Source organism: Lissotriton vulgaris, chromosome 4_1 (assembly GCF_964263255.1).
Source record: "Lissotriton vulgaris chromosome 4_1, aLisVul1.2, whole genome shotgun sequence".
Taxonomy (NCBI): Eukaryota; Metazoa; Chordata; class Amphibia; order Caudata; family Salamandridae; genus Lissotriton; species Lissotriton vulgaris.
In genome coordinates this window covers 1,378,318,378-1,378,341,637 of record NC_141691.1, presented here as the reverse complement: position 1 = coordinate 1,378,341,637, position 23,260 = coordinate 1,378,318,378, and positions in this window count along the sequence as shown.

The following is a 23,260-nucleotide window of genomic DNA, read 5'->3' as shown; positions in this document are numbered from 1 at the left end:
GACAGCCTCAGTTTCTCCAGGTCCCCACCCCCTTCCACATGCATTTCCGGTTGACATTTATAAGCTACTGTTAGCACCTGCCTTCCTAACAGAGAAGAAGGACGTTGCAAGTAATTCACCAGCCCAAAGGATGGAAAGCAATTACAAGCCAGGGACCTCGGCCAGCTCCGTCCTAAAAGGTACTCCAATCACAGTGGGAGAGCTACTAATCACAACAAACACATTTGGGGTCACCCACCATTGCATCCTGTGACCACAAAAATCCCCACACTGGGCGTGGCTCCCTAATGCCCTTAGCTCTTGGTCCTTGCTTGCAGCCTCGCACAAATCTTAACCAAGCAATTGGATCTCACTTGAAAATCAGTTAATGGAACATATGAGGATTAATGGACTCTAAAGTCAAGAAGGAAGCTATTAATGACCTAAAGAAATATGACATAATCACCCGGCAGGAAACTTGAGCTCTCCACTCGTCTCCCTGGTCTAATTTTACAGACTATGAAGCATCAGAAGTGGCCTCACAGGCAGTGGGCCACAATAAGGGAGGGATGTCAGTTTATGTGAAAAATAAGCTGACAGCATCAATTGCAATGGTATTCCGCACAGGGAATGGCGACTACATCTTTCTTGAAGTTTCACTAGTTAAAACAAGCAACTACATCCTGAACTCCCATCTTAGGGTGTATCTATCTCCACCCTGCAAAAGCAGGAAGGGAGACAACCATAGTCTCCCTGCGTCTGAGCCTGAAAGATCTATCAGCTTACACCCAGATGCTATGTGGATTAAAATGGAACACTTTAATGTGAACCTTATGTCCACAGAGCTATGTTTCCCCTTTGTGGCCCTTGACGATCAAATATGGCCCATACTTCCAATCAACAAGTATTTCCAAGGACCTGACAAACAGTGCAACATCCTGGCATCCTTCCAAAACCAGCTAGGCCTGCGCTGACTGTACGGGAGACTCAGCACCGATTCCCCTTTGAGGATGGGCACCCTCAATTATATCTGGGCGTCTCTGGCTCATTTCCATTGCATAACCAATTTTGATGTCACTCTCTCCTTGGCCAGCGATCATGCAATCCTCACCTGTGAAGTCCGCCCTAAAAGAAGAACCTTTGGCAAACAAGATGAGCAAGAGCCTGTTATGAAAATAAAGTAGCCTGGGGCAAATCACATCAGGCAAGGGGAAATATTGGAGCGTTTCCTGGATATGACCAAGCGAAGAAGCCACTACAGCAAACCCCCTGGAGACCTGGAAGACCAACTAAGTAACCATGAAGACAAATCAGAAAAGCTGGCAACTGCAACATTTTTGCAAACACCAGCTCTGTTGCTAACACAAAACATCAAATAGTGACCTTCAAACTAAGTTTAAATAAAGTCTTGAGGAAACTCAGTAGAGATAAAGGAGCCAAAATATAACTAGGAGGGAAGAGGAAGCTCAGATATTGGCTGATTCGCATCAGGTAACAAAATCCAGGGATCAGAGGAAATTGTGGCTGTTGATCAACAAGAGCTTCAACCTAAATCGCCAGGCAACCATTACCAACATCGCCCCGGGGCATTGGGAATCCTATATTAAAGACCTCTATGTGGATCGTCTGATGGACCACAGCCCGTTCAAGTCACCAGTGAAGAACACCAATGGCTTATGGTGTGGCCTGGTCCTGATTCCTCAGATACATGGTCCATCAGCCTGGCCCAAGGAGCGTCAGCCATCAAGTAAATGTGAGCAAGTGGTGCTCCCAGTCCATGTGGCATCCCGGCTGCAGTTTATAAATGGGCTTCGTCCCGATGGGCTTCTGTGTTGGCGCCTTTATTCCAGGAGTACCTATTGGGGCCAACTATACCTGAAACATGGAGGGCCTCACTTTTGGCCCCATCCATGGGGCTTGTGATCGTGCCATGGGAACTCTTGACTGACCAGGCTACGCAACACTGAAGGGAAGTGTTATGCTAGCATACTAAATCAGGAGCTCCATGCCTGGGCGGAGGAAAGGAAGCTGATCCCACTGACTCAAACCAGTTTTCAAAAGAGCTGCCACCTTGAAGACATCTCTCACCTGATTGAAGGAACAATGGCAGACAATGGCAAGGCTCTCTATGTCTGGTTAATCGATTTCCAAACAACATTCAACAGTGTATCGTGAGCAAATATATGGGCAAAACTTAACATCTCCAGCATCCCTCAAAATTCAATGAAAGCAATCATTACCCTTTATTCTGGTACCTGGGTTAAGGTAAGAGTTAGCACTGGATGGACCCCCATGAGCAAAATCTGGACGCAAGGCTGTATTCTGGCAGCGCTCTTATTTAATCTGTACTTGGTCGACCTCCCAGGCCACCTTGCACCAGTGAGGGCATTTCCACCTAAAATGGCCAGTCTCAAAATGCAGGTATACAGAAGGAGTGGTCCTTTTGGACCAAACATCAATTGGCCCCTAGAGACTCTTTAATGTGCTTGCTGCATACTGCAAGGCCAATCCTCTAAAAGTGAACACAATAGAAAAAAGGTAATGATAATCTCCTGCAAACTGGTACAAATGGGACATGGTTCATCAAGGGGAAGGACATTGAGGTTCTGTATGCCTACAATAACTGGGGGTTTGGATGGACCATGGAGGCTATTTGGCAACACAAATCAACGCCAAACAGGGTGTAGCAAACTCCTTAGAATGGGCTTTCTCCGAAGTGCAAAAATCAATGAAGAATTCAGATTTATTCCCTTTTCTGAAGGTAATAGAAACCACATTTCTCCCCACCAAAGCCTATGAGGCATTGACATTAAGAGATAAAATGGCCGATTTGTTGCAGAAAGCTCAGTCTTCCTGTACCGAAGAGTATTTTCGCTGCCAAACTGCACACCACATGTTCAAATCCGACAGGAGTTCGGGTTAGCCTCGCAGCACTGGATTTTAAAAGTCAAGTTTGTAGACTATAGCCTGAAAGCCAAGCAGGTGAAAGACTGCATGCTATCTGGGAACTGATAAGCAGCACAGCGGCAAATTGGCATATGTACCTAAATCAAGCCCTTGAGACCCTGGAAGCAGGTGCAATCTGGACGAGCGGCCTGCCGGGTCACATGGTGGCTAAACGGCTTATTAAACAAGCTAGGCTAATATCGACGGATTGTGATGCAGAAGCTGTGCAGAAGTTGGGTCATAAAGAGATGGCCTCTAGGCTGTACAAGCAAGCGACACTCTCATCCTATTTTTCTCTGTCCCTCAACTGGACTGTGAACGTCAGCTATTGGGCTTGCGCTTCAAATTAGTTCCTTTGAAGTCCTATTATTATGGGCGAAGGAACTTGGAGCACACTGACAGACAATGCCGCCCTCGTGCGAAGGCAGAGGAATCACTGACCTCTGTATTCTGTATCTGTGATGAGCTGCTTCCCTGAGAAAGTTATAGCTTCGACCGGTTTGGCGCATCTTAAATGTCTGGACTTGCCAAGGTGCTTTAGTAGAAGAGTGCCTGAGAGGTGAATCCGCATAGCTAGCTGCCTGCTTTGTGAAATGCAGATGCTTTACTGGCCAGTCGGCAGGTCCATACTTTAAAATTTCAGAATGGATAGAGATCTTATTAGTGTCTTAGAATCTTGGGTTAATGCCCAAGATTGTGTTCCTACTATTTTTGGGAGAGGCTGTGGCCGTAGTGATCAACAATGTATTTAATGTTTAATATTTTTACCGGTGGGGAGGCAATATCTAAGTATTATGGCGACCATAACACAATAGTGGTGAGTTTTGAGTTGCCAACTGACAACCATCATTTTTTGTTGTTTAAATCTGTTTTATTGATTTGAGGTTACATGTACATGAAAGGCAACGTTCTCTTATGTCTGTCCATGCATTGGATCACTTATCAATAGTGGAAACATGCTAATGGTACATGAGGGTGGAGCATGACAGTTGTACATAGGATGCCTGCTGCACCTGAATGAGTGTGAGTCCAGTATTCAGCATGCTCCATGAATGTTAAAGTTACAGTTCAGCATCTGCATGTTCCATTAGTCCAGCGCATAAAGTCCTTCAGATGAATCAATTTGGGCTGCTGAACAGATGTCTTATAATAAAAAACAAACTAAACCAAAAACCATAACATAGACCGGTGCTAGTGGAAGTACAACTGCAGTACCTTCAAATCCTTAGCCTTTTGGTTGTTCACTAGGTTCACCACTGCCATATTATCCACATGGAACAAGACAGATCTGTTCCGAAATTCATGGCCCCATGCCAACAAGGCAACAATGAAAGGGAACAACTCCAGAAAAGCAATACTTCGTCCTTGTTTCATCCAATGCTCAGGCCAACTTTCCGCGCACCATCTTCCTTCCAAAAACAAACCAAAACCACTTGATCCTGCAGCATCGGAATAAATCTGAATCTGCCAAACAAAGTCATCATCCACAAATTGCAAAGGCACTCCATTGAAACTGTCAAGGAAGCACAACCAAACTCTCAAATCCTCCTTAATGGCCTTACAAATGCGGATTCTATGATGTGGAAGAGAAGCTCCTGATAGCGCCATACCCAAACGCCCACAAAGGGTCCTTCCTGCTCTGACCACTCTGCAAGCGAAATTTAAGTATCCTAAAAGGCGCTGCATTTGCCTCAACTCAATTTTCTTTTTGACAAGCACAAACAGTAAAAATGATCTAATTTCCTGCAACTTACTAGCTGGGAGGCGCGCTGTCATTTCCAGTGTATTCATCTCTATATCTAAGAAAGTCAGGATTGAACAGCGCCCTTCTGTCTTATCTGGAGCCAAAGGGACCCCTAAAAACTTGGTCAATTCCTGAAATTTATTAAGGGCTCCCATACAATGACCTGACTGAGCCTGACCCATGAATAATAGGTTGTCCAAATAATGACAGCTGGCACCTTTGTCACACACTTGTGAAAATATCCACTGAATAAAAGTACTAAATGTTTCAAACAGAGCACACGATGCCGCTCAGCCCATTGTTAAAACTCTATCCACATAAAAGTGACCCTGAAAGAACATCCCAAGTAATTCAAAATCTGAAGAGTGTATGGGCAGTAATCTGAAAGCTGATTGGATGTCACATTTTGCCAGCTCCGCCCCTACCCATATGTGTCACCTTTTGAATAACCTTGTCTACTGTGGTGTACGAAACCGAAGTATCTGTCGTTGAGATGAAATCATTGACAGATCGGCCTTCTGGCCAGGACAGATGATGTATCATCCTATACACTCCTGCAACTTTTTTAGGAATCACACACAGTGGGGACACCATTAAATTTTCTAGGGGACACTGTTGAAAAGGTCCCGCTATCCTGCCCGCCTTTATTTCAGCATCCAACTTGCGCTGCACCACCTCTGGCAACTCTTTTGCAGAACGAAAGTTTTCAGCCCACCAACGCTGACGGGGGCCTTGATATCCCAGTTTAAAACCATTTTTTTAACCCCCAGAATAATCTAGCTGCTGCCTCAGTATCTGGGTAAATTTCTAACCAAGGCCTTAGATTTGTCAGATTAACTGGTGAAGGTTCCTTTTGGGAAAGCATGGAAAGGGGCGCCTCTCCCCCTATATGCACCACTGCTCTGCTCACTAAATCTTTGCCCGCCAAAACCTCCAATTGGGGAACCACAATGCGTGAGTGGATGTCGCCCTCCACATTGGGAGCATTCATGTTTGAAACAACATATTTGTCTACTGCACAGTCCTCTATTGAAATTCCAGCAGGCTCCTGTCCATGAATTTTGCCCCCTTCCCCAACCACCCGCCCCTGTTTGGGCGGGACGCCACAGAAAGGGCTGGTAAGTGATTGGCAGCCCACTTGCCGTGTGTGTCGTTGCAGGTGGGTGGGACGTGGACATCCATTGTAACCAAAGCTCTGAGTCTACATCCCCCCATGGCTTCTCTGCGCATAAACCAATCCTTGCTCTAAATTCTTCATTGTAGTTTAACCACGAATATCACCCAAAATGCATTTGCGCTTTTCTGACTATATCCATGTACTTATAAAGAGCTATTGACCTCTGGGGATATTTTTCACAATAAATACTTGCACATATCAGAAAAGCCGAAGTCCAATTTTCTATGGTACGAGGCACCCTGGGACGCTGCGCTAACTCCCATTCCTCTTCCTTTGACCCTTCTTTAGCCTGGATATCTGTGTAATGATTTGAACACATCCACAAACTCATGATTCCATATTTTCTGTTTGGTTTTGTCAGCTAAATGGGTTCCCAACGGCATTGCTAGACCCATGTAAGGAAGTCTTCTCTTAATATTAATAGACACAGTTCCCACAGACCCCTCATCTTTGGACAACTCATCAGATAAACTGGATTGCCTATTCTCCAACCCCTCAACTCCCACTGTGCTAACTGATGTTAGTGTCCCAGGTGGTACTAAGTGGTCAGACAACCCACGTTTCTTACCCCCAATGTCAATAACTTTCAGTGATCCCTGTTATAATCTCCCCGCTTCCCCTTTTTCATGTACATCCTCCCAAACAGCCCACCAATGGGGCTTACCATAAGGTAACTGCTCTGCTCTCTTCTGAAACTCCGTCTGAGACATCCGCTCCTGATAATCTCTCGGCGTTTACTCTGTATGAGATGAGTCCACACTTGACATCTGAAAAGATAAAACAGACTTTTTCTTTGCCCCTCCTTTAGTACCCCTTTTTGTATATACCATACCTGTTGGCTTTTCAGAAACCGTTTCGTTATTAAAACCTTCATTGTCCCCTAAATACATCCTACATTGCTCGCCAACACCCTCAAAACCACTCTGCGGTGTAGCACTTGTGCTGGGACATGCCCCTTCCCCAACCCCGCCATCAAAGGTTTTCCAAGTAGAAAGAGCCCTCCGCTCTTGAGGTCTGCTCAACCGCACAAAATCTGCTCTAGATCCGTCACAATAAGTATAAGGATAATCCCCCACTGTTGCTGGAACAGTGGTAAGAACGGCTTTACCTGATGTTACGTTAGGTGTAACACTCATGACGTTGTCAGAAAGGTTGCAAGAACCCCGTAGAGAATTGGAACGTGTCTTGTGAGCTCTCCAATCTTCTACTTCATCCTTCGCTGGGCTCGCGTGCTCCACCCAAACCCACTGTCCTTCCAAGTTCTTTGGCTGGAGGTAACTTACTTCCTGCCGGAAACCAGGTGGTGGGCGGGCGTGTGGGAATAAATATTCTCTGTCCCATCTTTTTAATGAAACACCTGAAGCAACTGTGTGCCCATTTTCATCAAACAGGGCCTCATCCTCTCCTTCGTCATCACTGTCACCGCCCAAATCAATCTCCATGTCTCTGGGACCATAATTCGCCTGGTCTCTGGAAGTCTGTGCCTGAATACGAGGCCTCCCACGCCTTGCCAACGGCCGTTCAAAGTCCCCTGAATGTCCATTACCCACAAACCAGTCTCTTTTGTGCGCCACATTGCTCTGAGCCTTTAAACTTGCAACCTCTTTTGTAGCTTGCGCCGCAAACTCTTCCCCCTCTTCACTGTCACTGGAATAAGAAACCAACAAAGCTTCTTGCCTCCCCACCAGCACATTCTGCCCACTGGCGCTAAAGACATTTTGTTGAAGTGGGTGGTCCACTACCTCCTGACTACATATGTCTGGAGACAATGCTGATATCACTACAGTCCCCAACCCTCTTTGGCTGTCCAACTGTTTCCTCACAACTTTCTCCTTCCCTTTTCTCTTGGTGGCGGCAGCCTTCACCTCACGGGGAGCCCCGACCTACATAACATTGCCCTGGACACTGGCGTCATTAAAATTGCTTAAGGTATCCCCTTGACTCACCGCCTCCTTTGGTGGAAGGGGAAGGCCCCTGCGAAAAGCCACGTCCTTCGAAACTGCACAAGCTGCGGATACCCTCGCAGCGCCGGTACTCCAAGAGCAAGCCCTCCTAGCTCCTCTCTTCAGCGGTGTCTTCCTGCATGCCTCCACCGCTGACTGCACTCCTTTCGCTGCCTTACGCTGTGGTGACCGTGCAGGAGGAAGCATCTCTCGAAGTACCTCAGGCGTCAGCATATCCTCTCTCCCCTCCTGTTGTATAGTGCGCAGGGCCTCCACAAGCTCTGCACTCATATTCATTGTGCCAAAATTATTAAAATTGAGAGTCTCTTTCAAAAGATGAAAAAATGGCACCTCAATCTAGCGAGAAAAACGCAACCTGCCGCCTCAGGCTCGCTCGCGCTCCTAACGTCCCTGCCTACGCACCTACGCTCCCACAGCCAATCACCTCATGGTCCGCTCCATGTGCGCGAACATCCCCAGGGGGAGATAGCTCGCGCCGCTCCCCCTGAGGTCCCAATGAGAAATTCAGTTATTCAACTATATTACAGGTAATACATTTCAGACAGCTCATTTAGGCCGTCTACTGCTGTGTTAAATTTAACAATTAGCATTGCTTCCCTTTGTAATAATTGTCTATCCATGTCACCACCTCTCGGGTCCATTGTTATCTTGCATAGAACTGTCCACTTAAGGTCATTGATGGTATGTTTTTCCATTGTCCAATGATTCACCAGTGGAGCATTCCCTGTTTTCTTGCGAATCCTAGACATGTGCTGAATGATTTGTTGCTGTACTTCCTGATTGTTTTTTCCAATATAAAGTTTCATACATGGTCACAAAATACCATAAACCACATTTTTAGTTTTGCAAGTGGAGAAATTGTCATGTTTCCATTTGATGTTAATCAGAGCAAACAATGATCCTTCTATAGTCGAAGGACAACAAACACAAGTACCACATCTATGATGTCCTATCACAGGTGACAGGCCTAGTTGTGACCCTACAGTAGTTCTTACTGGTTGTTTTGGTAGGGCAGCTCTAATGATCAAATTGCCTACACTCTTTTCTTTTTTCAATACAAAAAGAGGTTTGCTAAAAGATTTTTGAAAATTTTGAACCAAATGCCAATTTTGGTTTATAACTTTCTTCAGAAAATTGTGACACACACCAACCGTTCCATAGATTTCTTTTCTTTATTTTTTAGGAAAGCCTCCCTCGGTGTCCACCAAGCTTGTTTCAATGCATGTTTTAAAAGTTTCTTTGGATAACCTTGTGCTTTTAAGTTTTCCATCAACTTGTTGGCATTGTCCATATAGTCCTCTTTAAGTGTGCAATTCCGTTTGATCCTAAAAACTGTCCATAGGGCAGGTTGTCACATAGACTGTGTGGATGATGACTTGTGTAGTGCAACGCTTTATTACGATCTGTGGTTTTCTTGTGTAATGTTGGTAATAACACTCCTTCCAATTCATATATCTCCACATCTAAAAAAGTCATCTAATTTGTGCTGTAGTTAACGTAAACTTTATATCTGCGGTCCAATCATTCAACCAAGAATGAAAGGCCACTAGATCCGTTACTGCTCCATTCCATATTAGGAAAACGTCATCTATATATCTGAACCAATTTCTAATTTGAGCCAGAAATGGATTGTTATTATAGATGAAGATCTCCTCGTATTTTGCCATATACAGTACAGCGAATTCCGGCGCAAAAGGACAACCCATGGCAGTGCCTTTACTCTGCACATAGTACTCATTGTCAAATTTAAAGTCATTTTTTTGAAGTGTGAACTTTGCCAAGTATAATATAAATTCACTTGGAACTCTTAACAGGTTGTGGCCTTAATTGTAGAAAAGACTTTATGGCATTTAAGCCATCTTCCTGTGGTATTTGGGTGTATATAGACACCCCGTCTAAAGTCTCTAGAAGCTGATCTTTCAATGGAAATGCTTGAGACTCCATTTTGTTGATTAAATTAGTGGTGTCTTGAAGATACTTTCTAAAAGTGGCATTTTTTAAATTGTAATGATACATTTTACTTTACCATTAAAGAGGATTTATCATTACAATTCCATAGGTACTAATCATGACAGCTCTAGCTCCTTCCAATTGGGAATTACAACTTATTAGATGTAACAAGGAATCCCCAATTGTAACCACTGCGAGGGGTCGGCCTCATAATGAAAAATTAATTTGGGAGATTTTCACTAACAGGACATGAAAAACGTAGAAATACATGTTCTACCTTTCAGTGACATAACACCCTGCCCTATTGGCTTTGTAGGGCCTACCTTAGGGGTGACATGTATGTATTAAAAGGAATGCTTAGGGCTTGGCAAAGGGTTTTAAATGCCAAGTCGACATGGCAGTGTAAACTGCACACACAGGCTGTATAATGGAAAACCTGAGACATGTGCAAAGGTCTACTTAAGTGGGTGGCAAAATCAGTGCTGGAGGCCCACTAGTAGTGTTTAATTTACAGGCCCTGGGCGCATGTAGTGTATAGATTAGAATATCATCTGCATATAAGGATATCCAATCTTCCCTCAGTGTTGCACTCCTGAAACGCTGTAACTGGATTGAAGTGTCATTTATTGGAGTAACACTAGCACATCTTAAATTCATACCTAGGCTACGACCAGTATCATTTACACTGTTTGAGCATCTCTCCTGAGCTTGAACCAACAAGAATGTTTCAAACTGATCAACATATTTTCCTACACAATGAATTGGGATAAAAATGCAATACATTTCGTTTGATTTAACAAGAAATGCCAAAAGCATTGACTTCTAAAGAAAAGTATTCAGCCATAGTGATACGACTTTTACAGCACTTTAAAACACAATGATCTTTTGACTGAATGCCCAATTGAATACCGAAACACGTGGGCAGATGCCCTAAAGCATGAAATCTGCTGAATACTAAAAAATCAGATTCAGCTGACGTTCCACTCATGACTCATATGCTTGATTTGGCTGAATTTATGAATTTCTATTTTGTATGACTCATGCCATGCTGTAAACCGACGATGATAATAGCATTCCACTGCATGAATCACCAGGTACATAATAGAGGGCATAACCTTTGTTTTCTTTCTGTGTTCCAAATACGTCATTACTAAAACAATACATATTTGTTTTTTTTGTTGTTTATCACATGCATTAGGACGAAAGCTCGCGCGCATCTCTATGGCTTCCCATTCAAGTCATTTTTCTTAGTTTTTTTCATTCATCCCCTTGTAGCAAAACTCACAATACACTCTGCACCTCTGAATATATAGTATATATGGAGATGTGTAGAGCGTAATGCTATTTATCACAAGTGTGGGGGGGGGGCTATGACGCACTAGAGGTGAAGCCTCAAGTGGGTGATGCTGTCCCTCCCCTTCCTGTACAAGGGTAAATTAGAGCATGTTCCATATGCATGTATGGTTTGTACTGCACTGCTTTTTAAGTCTCGCCTGAGTCAGCGCATGCGCTGCTCTGGCGAGACTTTTAGTAAGTGCTTCAGAAAATGCTACCACTGTGGCCTAGAGCTTGCGGTTCCGCACGCGGGCACGCGCTTCCGTCATGGCTCATTAAGTGCATCGCTCGCGGGCACCCTTCCACCCCGCGATCGCAATCACTTTCACTTTGAGGGCCGCATCATGCATGCACACACAACTCCGGGGCTTGTCTTCCATGCCATCACTAGTTATTTTGTTTTACTTGGAAACCACTCATTTCATTCCATGTGTACGCGCAATAGACTCGCATGTCTAGTTGTGTGTTTATACATTACAGATTGCATGAATATATGAGCTAGATAAAAGGTACCACACTCATACACAAATCACAACACACACCAAGCACACAACTACATTGACTTATACACACCCTTGCCACGTACTACACACAAACACCCACCTACATTAGCTCGCATATGCACTGCACACTCAGACACACACACCTACCCATCTCACACATACAACAAACCATCTAACAACCCGCTCCCTCTCACATGCGCATGCGCAACACACACAATTCTACAGCCACAATTACAGCCTCTGGTAATATAAGTATATGGTGCCAGCATTTTGATGAGTAATATGTTGCAGTGGCCCGGATGTATGCACATGCGTTTATATATACATACACACATGCATAGTGCAAAGTGGTCCGTTTCTGGACGTCACAATTATTGAAAATGAAAAACACCCATACCCGCCTACGTACGGGCCTCTGTGAAAGCCTCTGTGACTGTGCCAACCTGTTACCTCCCACAATGCCATCTCTCACCTCTTACCCCACAGGCAAACTGCTACATGTACAAAGACAACTCAGGTGTATCTGGTGGTAAGTTTCAACGCAACAACTGCACATACATTCATGAATATATCATCCTGCTTGGAGAAGCTGCCAATCTTTGTATGCTAGCTATATCAATTGTAAAGTAAAGAAATCATGGTGCATTTCTGTAAGGGTTACAAGTTTGCATATGTAAACAACGCCATTTCTGTGACTTGAGCGTGTTGCCTTCAGAGCAGAGCCCGCCATTGTGATCTGTGAACTTTTATGAGTAGCTAATGCATTAAAAATGTATGTTATTGTATATTTGCTGTTAAGCATTTACTGTTGGCTTCTGCGGGCAAACAGTACCATATTCCTGCAGATATATTACACAGAAAACCCATAGAACATTGCACGTGTACGTGTATGTGTTTGCCTCCTCTGTGTGCGTGTGTGTGATGGGAAAGACCGCTCCATAAATCTTGTGGGTGAACTGGCTGAATAGTTTTAACTTCCACTGCACTTTTAATTTGTGTGGTTGGTGTGTGTGAGTGTGCATGGATATCTTTGTTTGTGTCTTTATGTGTTACACGGACTCCCCGGTGGCCCTTCTCTGGGGACTCGTCAAATGGACAAGACAATCCAGTGCGTAGCTCCACCTGACACCACATGAGCAACACCCATGTTATCACTTGTGGCTATTCAGGTGTGCAGGAGTGTATGCACTCACATACAACACCTCTTGTCATAGCTCTTATGAGATATCTAGCCCTGTATGTGTGTGCAAGGGAGAAAGGGAGTTGTCCCTTACACACTATGTATATTCCCATGCAGCACAACCACAGGCTCTATCTGCTGCTTGTGTGTGAAAAATAGCTTTGTATAGAATCATGTATATTTCATTTGCGCCTTTCTATGTAGGCTAACCGGCACTCTGTGTCTGTGTGTGTATTTCTACCATCCTGTCCTCGGCCGGGCTTTCTCACAGTGTGCGTGCGAGAGAGAATATAATCTTGTACAGTCATTGTATATTTCTACTCGCTCTCGCTGTTAGTCCGCTACCTGGTCTTGTGTCTATCTAGATGTGCGTGTGTGTGTGTATAAGAGAATGACAGAAATTAACATTTCTCATACACAGCGCACTTCCTCTTGCTGTTCTTGTGCGTGCCTGTCCACCGTGTACTTTTCCGCATGCCTTTCCGCACATGGACTATACCACAGAGGTAAATAGAGAGAGTTGGTGGCTTTTGTACCCACAGTGTGTGCATACTTCCGCCTGTATTGCCCCTGCAAGTCGGCTGTCTGGCTCGGTTTGTTTGGATGTTGGTGTGAGAAGGAGAGAAGCATTTCTCTCTCCCTGGGGTATCTCGTCTCGTGTGCGGGGTGCGGAGTTTGAGTGAAAAGGAGGTGTATTCCTCCACACACTGTGTAGGCTTCCACCTGGCTCTCTTCAGATGGAATATCAGACAGTTGTGTGCGTGTGAGGGAGAGAGAGAGTTGCACGCGCTGTAAACATGAACGAGCGAGGCATTTCCTGGCGCACTGTCGGACATGGATTCCGTAGTGAAACGTGCACAGCCTGCAGCAGCTCTCCGCTCGCTCCCTATCTCTACAACAATCGGGGCTTAATTTGTAAAAACAACCCGTGAAATTCCGCCCTTGTTGTCCGAGGTGCCGGCCCTCTCAATACGCCAACGGGATAGGGGCGAAAAGGAAAGCCGAATAGTTGTTGCATTTCACGTCTCTTCCTCCACTGCAAGAAGGTCTTTCTCCCCGCATCCCCACCCCCGCTCCCACACCCCTGGCTTAAAAGCTGTTTAAGGAAAGGCAGGCAGTGCCTCTCACAATAACGTCGGTAGAACGAGAAAGGGAATGGATCAACGCACACAAGAAGCCATTATTCAGGGCTTGGTCGGGCGCCATAGAAGCTTAAAGGAAGTTAAAAATATTCAATATTTTTGGGAACTGAACCTGGGTTTTTTAAAATATGCCAAAATATAGCCTACAATACAGTTCGAATTTGCCACCGCCCTATCAGTGGACAACATCGCAGATGACTAAAAAAAAAACTCCTGCAGTCTGTGACTTCTGTGAAACAAGCATTCGCAATGCAATAGGTCTCGCATTTACGCGAGGTAAAGCTATTGGTATTGTAAATGACAATGGCTTTTACATATGTTTTAAAAACGAAAACAAAAATAAAAGGCATTGTTATTTGCAATGTCAATATACACAATATAATGAACACATATGCATGCAGGCACAAGCACATACAAACACAGACATACAGGCACACATAGACATGACACAAACTATGTAGAGATCTTTCCTATTTCCTGAACCACAGATGTGAAGGTTCAGAAGACCCTTCCGTTCACTGGTTTCCAATGGGAGGTTTGAAGCGTCCTGTTGGTCTGTGATGGCACAGTACAAAAATGTGAATGGGCTGATGGAGATCAGAGGCAGATAAGGCAGGCAGGCAGACAGATAGGGTGGCAGCTATAAAAAGAAGCATTGGCATAGCCAATAGGTCTCGCTTTTGGGACATTATAAGTATTTAGTTATGCAGCACAATATCCTTGGTGCAACAACATCATTGCATGGCTAAACCTTGTACCTTATAAGTGTTTAGCCATCCAACAGATGATGTTGTTGTACCAAGGATAGTGTGCAGCATAACTAAATATGTATAAGGTCCCAAAAGCGAGACCTATTGGCTATGCCAATGCTTGTTTAGATGTAGAAGTAAAGAGCACAGATATTTAAACAGAACTACGATCTCACTATACAAGTTCACAGGGGTGTACAGAAGATCGGGGCACAGGTGGATAGATTTATATCTATTAATTTTTTATTGCAAATGATTTACACTCCTTTCAGCCTTTTTGACAATGGGACAAATAAACAAGCATTTGCAATGCCATCGATCTCGCATTTGGGAGCGTTAGAGGTATTGGCATTGTAAGTGACAATATCTTTTACCCATGTGTTTAGGTTTGGAGTGAGAAATAAGAAAAAAGCAAGAAAACACTTAAAATGCTTCTTTAATCTTTAAGCATTCTCAGACCCCACTTTTTACCATACACACACCTGGAAGAAATTATGTGCACAGAAGAAGCAAAGCTTAGGTACATAGAAGAGACAGGTTAGTTCCTAAGCGCCCCACCATTTCCCTCTCACCCTTACTAAAAAGATATTGTAATTGGAAATAGCGCTTACTACCCCTGACGAGGCGTTGAAGCGCTGTACCGCGAGTAGTATGTGACTCTGGAACACAAATATGGTTTGAACTACTTTTAACAGGCCCTCATGTGCACATATAACTACAGAAGTACACAGTTAGTGTATTGCATTTGTGCCTTTGGTGCGACAAAGTGTGTTGTGTCTATTGATTACATTCTCTGGTCCTGGTTCAAAGTGTTGAGTGGAATGTTGATCCATGTCAAACTTCAGTTTGCACACGCATCAGAAGCCCCGGCTGGGTGATGTTTATTGGTATTTATTTCCCATGCCAAAAGTAGAGCATCCTGCTTCGATGCGCTCAGATTCCTAGTTACAGACAAGCAAATGTGACATCCTTTAGACGTATTTGTGGAAAAATAAAAATTGAGTCCTTCACTTCACTTGGGACGTTTGAAGAGTTTACCCTAACCCAAACAATCAGTGTTCAGAGCACCTGAAGCTAAGTTCTATCGAGTAACGAGCAGTGCTGGAAACTCACTTACATTTAGGATTTTTATTAAGTACAATAAATCACTAGTACCAATAAAAAATGAAGTTGTGCAGTGCAGTCCCAGGCAGTAGAGGTGATCCCTGGCTAAAACCTCCAAGTACTGCGAAACTGCACAAACTGTTCTAATGCCCACTTCAGGTGCCACACCGTCCCTCTCAGACTCCCCCACCCCCAAATTAAAGAGTGGCCCGATACTCCAGAAACTCACAGATATTCCTAGTCTTGCCTACCTTATCAGTAGTAGTTAGAAACAAGTGAGCACCTGTAAATCGATAGGTGAAACGAGGAAGTGACATTTCAGGGCCAAAAACACTGATAATGACTGTGTGATGCATCTGTTTTAAAATGACCCGTACAGTTGTAGAGCATCCTTTGCAGGTGGGAAATTGGCAGGGTCTGTCTGCATTTTTGAACAGGACGTTTGAGTCAAAGTGTGCGGACCGGGGCTATTATTTAGAAAATGAAACATGTTTTATAATGTGGTGCTTCGTGCCCCCCTGACAAGGCGCTGAAGTGCTTTCAGTTAAGTGCTAAGATTCCTCAGGTGTTTATAATGCACTGTGACACATATACTTAAACTGATGAGCCAGTGCTTAGAGGAAGCACCCAGGGCCAGACTGGGAACGGAAAGCAGCCCTGGCACATTTTTCCAGACCAGCCCCCTTCCTGTGCGTAGCAAATGTGCGCAGCGAGCGAGCCCGTCAGCTATTAAGGAGGGTTTGGGGGGGTTCTCCCCCCAAAAACATTTTGGAAAATAACAGACCAAAAGAGTGAATTTTACAGCACATTTTTCATTACATATTCAATTGTATCAACTTTCAAAGCACAGTAAATAGTAGATGATGACTAAAGAGAACCAGGTTACCCACCCAGCATGATGTACACTTAGACATTCTTTCAGTGAGCACAAAAAATAGACACAAGTAGTGCATCAGAGAGAACAAAGTAAAAGTGAGACCAGCCCCCACATGGTGTGTAGCGAGCAAGCGCAGTGAGCAACCACTACTAGGGGGAGTTTGGGGGGTTGAACTTGTCCCCACCAAGAAAATTTGGGAGACAGAAAGGCCAAAACAAAGCATTTTTCAACACATTTTACATTACATACTAGATTATATTAACTTTTAAAGCATGGTAAATGATTACCTAATTCAGCCTCGCCTATACCGGGACACATAAAACTTAAAAGCATATGCCAAACCATTTAAATACTCTGCATATTGCACCCTGCCTTATGGAAAGGTCTTGCGCTAGTGGTGACATCCTGCTGACATATGTAGTAAAAGGGTATATTTTTAGGCTTGGCAAAAGGTTCCTTTTGCCAGGTCAAAATGGCAGTTTTACAACTGCACAGGCAGACTGCAATGACAGGCCCTGGCCTTGACACATGTTTGAACAGGCTACTTACATAGGTGGCACAATAAGTGTTGCAGGCCCACTAGCAGCATTAAATTTACAGTCCCGGGTACATGTAAAACCACATTTTTAGGGACTTAAATGTAAATAAAAGTTGACAATTTTACCATCTTTAAAGGAAAGAGCACAAGCCTTTAGCACTTGTTAGCGGTGGTAAGGGCACTAAGCCCTAACAGCGAACAAAAATGGCTTTTGATGTAATAAAGCAGAATAAAACCTGCATTTAATTTGGAGAAATCTTAGGCCAACAAAGACTTATCCAACCGTGTCTCAGCAGTCAGTATGAACAATAATGTATTTAAAACACACTTCACAAGGGAGGCCTGTGGAAGACTAGTTCTACAGCTCACTATCCTTGAAGAGCATCTCCCCATAAAGTCCCAGTATTATTTTGAAAGTTTAACACAGGAGACAGTTTACTGATGCACATTCTTTAAAGTTATTTTCAAGTATTCTGAGTGTTATGTGAAGCAGATTAGCAGATCCGTATGTCCATTTACTTTGAGGAGTTAATAATTTGCATATTGCATATCCCACTTCCATTGTCTCAGCAACAAATAGTTACAGACCCCACGAATCATTTAGCTTAACTGTGAACGTGAAGCATAGGTTGTCCTCAAGGGCAAGCCACTTATGTGACAAATCACTTGTGTGACAACTTGTAGGACATTTTGTAAAAGGCTTGTGCTTTACATGTGCATCGCATGTGCGCAGCCTTTTGAATCTCAAAAGAACCTGGAGGGGACTACGGAGAGTAATCCCATTTAAATGGATGGATATATGGATGGATGGATGGTTGGATGGATGGATAAGATGGATGAGCTTTGATGAGAGGATAAAGATGTATGCGAAGGACATTGTAAGAGTTTGGCCAAACAGTTTTATCACAGTATAATTAAGATAAAGCCCTCGCAGGTTCAAAATACAAACAGTGCACCATCATATATTATAATTGCACGGCCTATGCACACATTTGTGCCAAGCAAGGAAAATCCTCCATGTTCATCACACCATCAGTGAGCTTATTATCAGACGTTGAAAGGGCGCGCTCTGCTGATTGAGTTCTCACTGTGAGGGTTTCGAGCTAGGGCCACGCAAAACCCCTACTAACCACAGACCATCAAACCAACCAATGGTAGAACAGGTCTGGTTGGCAAGAGGGGATTGCTTGTTTTACAGTCTAGGAAAAACCATGTCCTCCGTTGTGCTCCTTGTGAAGATAATGACTGTTTCCAAGGATATCAGAAAAAGCTATGGGCTCAGTAGAAACGTGGACAGGCTTCCAACACCACAGGCACATCTGTGTTTGTTATTTAAGTCTGTGCCTAGAGACAGCTTTAATTGACTCTGTGTTAGGCTATGGAAAGGAAAGAGGCGCATCAAGGACAGGCAAGAATGCACTTGCACAGGCAGTAGGCTGAGATGGCCTTGGGTAGCCATACAGGTCATGTACAATTGTATAGTCAGCAAGCTACGATGCATACTAGTAAGTAGTGGGGTTAACCACCAAACAACTGGCATGCTGCAGGTCGGAAGGAACTCATGCTATATTACAGCTATGATACAGGAGAGACTGCTTCTATTTGGAAGAGAATATGCACAGGCAGTGCAGTACCAAGTGAGGTAAGTCTGGTGCATGCATTGGGAAGAAAGAGGTATTGTACTAAATGCTGGGCAAGAAAAACACTTCACGAATAAATAAAACAGAATAAATGTCCTAACAAGATACATTGATATTTTTAATTTGGAACACAATATGTGATAAATAGATGGAAAGAGTAACTTTTCTAAATTGAGAGAAAGAGCCCTGAGAAAGCGGTTTTACAATTTTGCGAAACATGTGTTGGCTGTTGTCTTAAATGTCACAAACTTGTACAATGAGAATTTCAAAGTATGAATTTGACATTTCGGAACAATTTCATTACCATTATTCTGATTACCATGGGTTAGAAAGTATACATCTTATATTCTGTTTGCATTTTAATAAACACACTGGGGGTGGCATCTAGTGTCTCACAGAGGAGTACCAGTTACAACAAGACCACCATCTTCCTCAACTGCAAGTTTAGCTCAGGTATATATTAGGATGTTCTGACTGCACTACTTTGACTACTAAACACATTTCCTATCTATGAGATGCCCCTGGCTTCTTCACATTCACTCCTGTTCAAGTACTTTCAGCCAGATTAAATAATCTTTCATCTAGCTGTTTGTCATGTTTTTTTAAACGTGTTCTTTCCCAGAAACAAGGGAATTCTCCCAGTTACCTTTCTTTTCCTTGCTACTCTTTTTCCTAATCCTGCCTTCTACGCTTTTTACTCAGATGTCAAATTCTCCATTCTTAAACCTTTTTTGCCATTTGATTTTCCTCTCTTTTTCCTTTGCTCTCTTATCCTTTCAGTTCTTATCCTCCTTGTCTCTCCTTGTTTCTAACCCACGTTCTAAATATAATCTCCCTTCTCATTCCATTGTGTTCCGTTCTTTTCCATACCATTTCTCCATGATCACTTAAGATACTTTACTTAATTCATATCCTGGTTAATGCTCTCTCGTTCCTCCCTCCTTTACCCTTGTTCCTCCATCCTTTAACCCTATTACTTGATTCCATTCCTTCTCTCACTTATTCTACTTGTCTTCTCTTCTAATCTCTTTCCCAATTCCCATCCTCAATGACTCACTGTTGTCGGGTAGACTGCGGCTCAATTGAATTCAGGCAGAACGTGCAAATGTTCACGGGTGTCAGCGCAAACTTAGCCTTCACCCCTTTGAAGCCTAAGCCCTTGCACCTTAGGCCCCTTTTGCTTTCCCAGGTTCAGTAATTCAGGAGGATATGTCATAAAACGAGGAGTGCCACATCAGTGTGAAACTTGTTTCTAGTAAAGGGAATATCTACATGCCAATTCCAATAGTGTTGATTAATTAGATGGAGGTAAAATGGAAGCGTTGATTAAAAACCTTGCTTTGCTGGGCTGGACAAATGTGTCCACTCTCTCACAGTGGTAGAACTGTAGGCAGCATGCTGAAGCAAATGAATCATGTTTTTGCATTTAATCATTCACCTTTAATTCATCTATTTTGTAGATTTTCATCTATTTTGGATTTTTTTTAAACGTAATTTAGATCTATTTTGGAGATTTTTTTCAGATAGTAATGTAGGTTTCCCAGAACTGTCCAGAGACATTTAACCACAGTGCAGTGTATTTTCACAGGCGCGTCTCCCCTTCCCACCACCAATGCGATTTTTCTGCTGATGCAGGTGGAATCAAGAAGGAACACCCGCACATTAAATACAGATCACCTGTTCGTCGATTAGTATGTAAAATTTAGAGTAAAAATAAAGACAATGTGGTACTCTGCTTACATTGTTTCAGCAAAGTCAGCAGCATGACCCAAACCGGATAGTTCTCATTTTGTTCAATCTTAACTGAGCTCTTCTCTGACCTGCGAGCCTTTAAAAAAGCAGCGTTCATGTCTATCTCCACAAATTAACTTTGATCCCAATCTACTCTGGTAACAGTAAATCATGTGCAAATGAGCATCCCTGAGGAGCAGACGGGTTGTGCTAGATGGTCTTAGGAAGTAGGGCATGACTCGGGGGATGTATGACGTTATAACGCATACTTTCACAACACATACCATTACAACGCAACTTTTACAACGCAGGATCCATTACAACGTATGCCTTTACAACGCATGACATTACATAGCAGATGCTATTACAACACAAGCCATTACAACGTAAGTATAGGTAAGTATATTATTTTTTTTTAAATATAATAAATAAATATTTACTTAATTAATATTAAAATTACTTAAATTAATTTATTTAATTTTTTTAAAGTACTATTTTTAAAACTAAACCCTTAAAATACCCCTGTACCCCAAAACCCAAACCTAGCCCTAAACCCTAAAAATACCCCTGTATCCCATAACCCACACCGGGCAATCCACCGGTAGGCTGGATGGGATGGGGGCCGGTTTTATGACAGGAGGCCAATTACACTCTCAAAGTGTAATTGGTCTTCTCATGGTCCACTCGCTGCTTCTCTGGATCATACCCATTGGTGCCCTCTTACAATTCTCTTGCAGCATCTTCTTCCATGCCTTTGTTCCCACTCACTGTATCCTTTGGATCTTCTCTGATCTCTCTGTTCACCTCTCTTGTGTGTCTTCTTCCTGCTTCTTGATGAGGAAATAAAAATTCAGCTTTTCCACACATGGTGTTGTACTTCTGTTCAGCCAGTCAGCAACTCCCTCTTCTTCACTCAATCTTTTTCCTCCAGGTCCTTCTTTTCCTAAAGAACTAGCTGGGACATGCATCAAGCATAATTGCACTGGCAAAAATTTCAAAAATGCAAAATAGGCTGTTAGCGACTGCAAAACGAAACTTTCCCATACATCAACAGAAATACCGAAAAAACAAGAGATTGGCAAAAACAGCTCTCGCAAATTTAGCGAGTAGCAAAATAGTGAAACCATAATAGCGAAACTTACAATTGGTACCGCAAATAGCGATTAGCAAATAAAGATTTGCAAAGCAATGCAATAAAAATTAGCGAATTCAATGAAAATCGCTATTTTGCAAGAGCAGAATAAGGGGAATCTCAACCAGGAGGTAAAGTAAAATAAACGGGAAAAAAAAACAGGTGCAAATAATTAGAAACCCTTTAAAAGTACTTCCGGAGACCCCATAAGCCTTTCACAGTGGCAGCCCTCTATGTTCTGGCAAGGAGGATGAGGATCAATGCAGCAGCCCAGTACAGGACGAGGATACAGGAGAGGATATTCCGAGTGAGCTTAACATTGCTGGGCCAAAATGAAGAAGAAATATATGATAAGTACCGTTTGAACCGTGCAATGATATTGCGCCTTATTGCAGATTTGGAACCCCTGCTGCAGCACCAGACCAGTAGGACCGATGCCATCCCTGAGCACGTACAGGTGCTATGCAGCCTGCACCTACTAGCGTCAGGCAGTTTCCAGGGGGTAGTAGCCGTAGCCGGAGGTGTATCCCAAAGCTCATTCTCACGTTTCTTCAGAAAGTTCCTTGACGCCATGTTGACAATGATAGACACTAAGCCTGGGCGTAGTTCGCGTAGCTGCACTCCGCGGAGCTACGCGAAGATGCACTTGCACTCCGCGAAACTACGCATAGCTCCGCGAGCATGCGTAGTAGCTTGCTTGACCCGTTCGCGAGCCATTTTTCGTCTTCGGGAGCGCCGTGGAACTCTGGAACCTGCTCGACACCACATCTCCAGACGTCGCCTTCCTCACGGAATCATGGATGAACGCCTCCTCAGCGCCCGACATCGCCGTCGCCATCCCGGACGGATACAAGATCACCCGGAGAGACCGCGTCAACGAGACAGGAGGAGGCATCGCCATCGTACACAAGAACACCATCCGCATCACGACCAACTCAGACGACACCCTCACAGCCGCTTAACATCTTCACTTCCAGATACACACCGACCCCAAGACCACACTCAGAGGCACCCTCATCTACAGACCCCCAGGACCTTGCACACAATTCAGCGAACACATCGCAGACTTCATCAGCCCGCACGCCCTCGCCTCCGCTGACTACATCCTCCTAGGGGACCTCAACTTCCACCTGGAGAACAACAACGACAACACCACCACCACCCTGCTGGACAACCTCGCCAACCTCAGACTCATGCAACTGGTGAACACCCCCACCCACTACGCAGGACACACGTTTGACCCAGTCTTCCCCTCCAGCAAGTACATCTCCTTCATCCACTCCACCGGACTCCACTGGACTGACCACAGCTGCGTCCACTTCAGCTTCAGAAAGACCACGACTCACCACCACCCGCAACAGGTTCCCCGCAGGAACTGGAACAAGATCACCACCGACCAGCTCACCACTTCACTGAGCCAGAACCCTCCCGCCATCTCAACGGACCCCAACCAAGCAGCCAACAACCTCACACAGTGGATCACCAATTGCGCTCGCCCAACCAGCCTCGACCACTCGCAGTCCGGCTTCCGCGCCAACCACAGCACCGAGACCGCCCTCATCGCAGCCA